This window comes from Lepus europaeus, chromosome 17, assembly GCF_033115175.1.
Source record: "Lepus europaeus isolate LE1 chromosome 17, mLepTim1.pri, whole genome shotgun sequence".
NCBI classification, from domain to species: Eukaryota; Metazoa; Chordata; class Mammalia; order Lagomorpha; family Leporidae; genus Lepus; species Lepus europaeus.
In genome coordinates, this window is record NC_084843.1 from 35,218,517 (window position 1) to 35,223,562 (window position 5,046).

Below are 5,046 nucleotides of genomic sequence, written 5' to 3' on the forward strand. Positions count from 1 at the left end.
AGACATGACAGCAGGATGGGATCAGGCCAGAACCCCTTTACTATTGCACCCCATGCCCAGGCGCCGTGCACATGGCTGTTAATAGCTTAAGACTCCCAGCACCACCCCCAGATGTGCTCTCAGGATGGGAACCACCTACAGTGCTGTGGTGTGATTCATGCTCCAGAACACCCTTGGGATCAGGCCAACCCCAGACTTTGCCTAAAACCACATCCTTGCTGTGTCTGGTTCTCTCACGCCCTCAGATGCTTGTCCGGAAGAGCATGCCCCTGGCAAATCACACACGCGCACCTGTCTCGGACTCTGCAGGAAGGGTGTCCCTGACATCACTTTCCTGTCTGCAGACGGTGCTAATGCATGGGATGACAGCTCGCTGGCAGGGCTCTAACCGCTCTCTTCACTTCACACCATCAAACTTGGGACCCCAGAGGTCATTTAGGGGACACACAAACACACACACAGATGATCTTCAAAGAGTTTGTGGAAAAGGTATATTACAGGGCAAGTGTTTGGTGCAGTGGTTAAGACTGCTTGAGATGTCTGTGCTCCATATCAGAGTGCCTGGGTTTAAGATCCAGTCCTACTTCCATGTGGGAGACCCGGATTGAGTGCTGGGCTTCTTGCTTCAGCCTGGCCCAGCCCTAGCTGTTGTGGACTTTTGGGGAATGAACCAGTGGATGACAAATCTTTACCTCTCTATATAATAAATACATTAAAAATTTAATAAAGAATATGTATATGAAAAACTATGCCTGGATTTCAATATTTCTGTATCAAAAAAGACTTTTAATGTTGTTTTCCTGCAAGCTTTCTGAAGTACCCTCATATATGCATACTTTATATGTATTTCTATATATGTATTCCCCTGCATTTTCTACCTAATACCATACCACAACGATTTTTCTTTACATAAACATAACCATGAAGAGATGCATAAGAGTCCATTCTATGAAGCTTACTTTAACCTAATATGCTGACCCAGAGGAATAATTATTTACATCATTATTATTATTATAAATTATACATATCTTTGTGCAAAGGGATTTCCCCCTGTAGTTCAGATTATGTTTGTTAGGGAAAAGTCTTAGGAGTAGAGTTAATAGTCTATAGAGTACGCTACATATTGAGAATTTATTTTCAAATTTTGCCAGCTTGTACTCGCAACCCCAGTCCCAGCTGGCCATTAGAACCCTCCTACCTATATGGAATATTATTTTCAATAAAACAAACTCCAAACTCTGGCTTAAAGAGAAAAGAAAAAAAATCATGGCTCCATTCACATATTTTTCTTTATGTAAAGTTGAATTTTTGTTCAAATATTCATTACTCATTTGTGTGTCCTGGGTGGGGGGGGTGGGTAGTCTCTCATTGTAGCACACATTTATAATAATAAATGCATCCAGCTTTTGGAGGCCATTCTGGAAAAAATATTCCCTTGGTTGGGGACTTGGTTAATAAGCCCTGGATTTAGAGATATTTATCCCGTATTTTCTCTGGAGCGTCATTTTCCACCCAAACCATGGCAAAGCATACACACTGAGGAAGAAGACATGCGAGTGTCAGGTGAGTGTTCAAGACACAGCCCACGGCCGGCGCCACTGCTAATCTTCCGCCTGTGGCGCCGGCACACTGGGTTCTAGTCCCAGTTGGGGCGCCGGATTCTGTCCCGGTTGCCCCTCTTCCAGGCCAGCTCTCTGCTGTGGCCCGGGTGTGCAGTGGAGGATGGCTCAAGTTCTTGGGCCCTGCACCTCCGTGGGAGACTAGGAGAAGCACCTGGTTCCTGGCTTTGGATCAGCGCGGTGCGCCAGCCGCAGCGCGCCGGCCATTGGAGGGTGAACCAACGGCAAAAGAAGACCTTTCTCTCTGTCTCTCTCTCTCACTGTCCACTCTGCCTGTCAAAAAAAAAAAAAAAAAAAGACGCAGCCCACATACCTGGGAAGGATGTTCCTAACGTGCCATCGCCTTAGGATTGCCACCTGTGGTTCTGGAAGTGTTCTCCCCTGCTGCTCTCCTCCTTGCCCAAACTGGGTGACGGAAGCTCGACTGAGATGACCAACGGTGAGAACCAGGTGAGCGTTCCAGGCTCCGTCTCCTGCCAGGGTTAGCATTTCTCTATTTTCATGCTTAAAAAAAATGTTGTAACTGCTGACAGCTTTTCAAGAAACAACACAAAATTCTGTACTGAAATTCTTGAAGCTAGAGCCCCAGCCAGAGGCGAATGTTATTTTGGAAACTCAGAGAAAATAATTCTGAGGCGTGGAGAGAAGGAGCCTGAAATACCCTCTCACTTCCCCAGACGTTGTATTTAACCTAGCACATTCCTCACAGCAGCTGCTCCAAATCTCCCCCACGTTCCGAGCCCTCCGGAGCTGCAAGGAGGAGCCAGGTGCTGGGTGATCTTCCTCACCTCCAAATGCCCCCAGCTCCGCTTCCCTCCCGACAGCAAATTCTTTTACGACAGTGGGCATTGGTCCTTTTATTACCTGCTTCTCCTTGTACCAAGCCCAAGACCCTGTTCATAGGGATGGCCGCCAGTTTTGTTGTTTTTTTAAAGTGAACCCAAATGAACTTGGGCAACACAGGTTCCAGATTTCACCTGCGGCGATCAGACCCCACCAGAGCCAGCCGCCTTTCAATCATGAACCGAGAGAAGAGCACCAGAGAGCCCCATGCTGGCTGGCTTGAACCTGTTTCTACCAATCCTTAACTGGATGATTGTGGACAAGGTATTTAACCTCTCAACCCCTCGATCCCATTCTTCAGATACTTCATCTCTAAAAATGAGGCTAATAAAAATTCCTGCCCCCTAGAGCTTTCGGGGGGATTAAATGGGAAAGGGACTTGGCACAGAATGTGCCACTTAATGCGTGCTCAGCACAGCTATCATGTGGACTGTCACAAATAACCATCCAGGGCTTCAGACCTCTGGATTACCTGCTGCGCTTGTAAGCTGTTTTCCTAGTCTCTTTTTTTTTTTTTTTTTGACAGGCAGAGTGGACAGTGAGAGAGAGAGAGAGACAGAGAGAAAGGTCTTCCTTTTTGCCATTGGTTCACCCCTCAAATGGCTGCTACAGCCGGTGCGCTGCGCCGATCCGAAGCCAGGAGCCAGGTGCCTCCTCCTGGTCTCCCATGCTGGTGCAGAGTCCAAGCACTTGGGCCATCCTCCACTGCCTTCCCGGGCCAGAGCAGAGAGCTGGACAGGAAGAGGAGCAACCGGGACAGAATCTGGTGCCCCAACTGGGACTAGAACCCAGGATGCCGGCGCAGCAGGTGGAGGATTAGCCAAGTGAGCCGCGGCGCTGGCCTCCTAGTCTCCTTATGTCATCGTGGGCACACATCAGTTTCAAAGAAGGAGGGTAGATATATCTGTTTTTCAAGAATTATTTTAAGTTTTTATTTATTTTATTTGAGAGAGACAGCTCCCATCCATAGGTTGACCTTCCCAACTGTCTGCAACAGCTAGGCCAGGCTGAAGCTGGGAGCCTAGAACTCAATTAGGGTCTCGATGTGGATGGGAGGGATCCAAGCCTTTGATCTACCACCCAGGGTATCTCCCAGGGTACGCATTAGCAGGAAACTAGAATCTATAGCAGAGCTGGGACTCAGAGCAAGGGATGTGGGGACCCAAGCAGTCTCTTAACCACTGCAGTACCCCAAAATGTAGGCACTGCAGGAGACCAGGTAGGAACTGCTTCTCAGCCCCTTCACCCTGTTTTAGGGTCTGGATCTACCTCTGGGGCCAAGAAAACCTATCCCTCCCCCTGAACAAATGCCCCTGCTTTGTTTTCCCATGGAGCTGTAAATATCACACCTTTTCCCTCTCTATTCCAGCAGAACCTAGCTCAGTGCCTGGAATGGTTTGGGGTGCATTTAGTTGCTTGGATCCTCATGCGTCTTCATGAATGGCCTCTTTTTTTTTTTTTCCTTTTTTTAAAGACTTATTTTATTTATTTGAAAGACAGAGTTAAGAGAGAGGTCTCCCACCCATTAGTTCGTTTCCCAAATTACTGCAATGGTCAGAGCTGAACTGATCCGAAGCCAGGAGTCAGGCGCTTCTTCCAGGTCTCCCATATGGGTACTGGGGCCCCAAGGATTTGGGCCATCCTCCACTGCTTTCCCAGGCCATAGCAGAGCTGGATCAGAAGTGGAGCAGCCAGGACTCGAACCGGTGCCCATATAGGATGCCAGTGCTGCAGGTAGCAGCCCTACCCGCTACACCACAGTGCCGGCCCCATGAACATTCTCTTGACCTTATCTTCTTCTACACTTGTCTGCACGCATCTTAGTGAGATCACTCCTGTCTTGCAAACTCCAAAGCTCTTCCTCAGACATTATGATCAGAACACAACGGAGTCACAAAGATTTCAAGGCAGACTGATTGATATACATCAATTGTCCTTTAAGTTACCCAGTATGTATTTATTAGATCTCTATTGTATTTTCATAACCAGATAAGCACATGGTTAGCTATAGAAGAGCTTGTTTTTTTCCCTCTCCTATCCATTGAACGCCAGTGAGATCGTCTTTTCCTGCTTGATTTTCTAAAATAAAGTCTGACTACAGCGACATCTACTGGTAGAATTGAGCTCTTAGACCAAGGAATCATAAGCGCCAAGCCTTGGAGTTATTTGGACAATTTTTGCCCTTAAGTCCAGGCGGAGGTCCAAACCTACATTCTTTGATAATGAGAAGTATTAAGTCACTTCATTAAAATTATTTTCCTGTTAATGATTACTGAATCTTAAAAGCATTTCTTTGAAATACTGGGGCTATCTTTGCTGAAAAGGAGCATAACTCACACAGCATTTCCATTGAATGACAAATTCCGGGGCGTTTCAGTTCACCAATGAATCACTATTTGAAAGTGAAATTGTATACCAGCCTAGAATTTTTTATTGAGCCACAGGTGGTGTTCAGGAGTTACATTTTCAAGGCATCGATAGGTCATCGCATACAACATAGCTGGAATAGTGTGCATTTGCAAAGATGAACACCATTTTTTTTTTTTTTTTTTTTACAAAATTCAGACCTGACAGAGGGATGCCG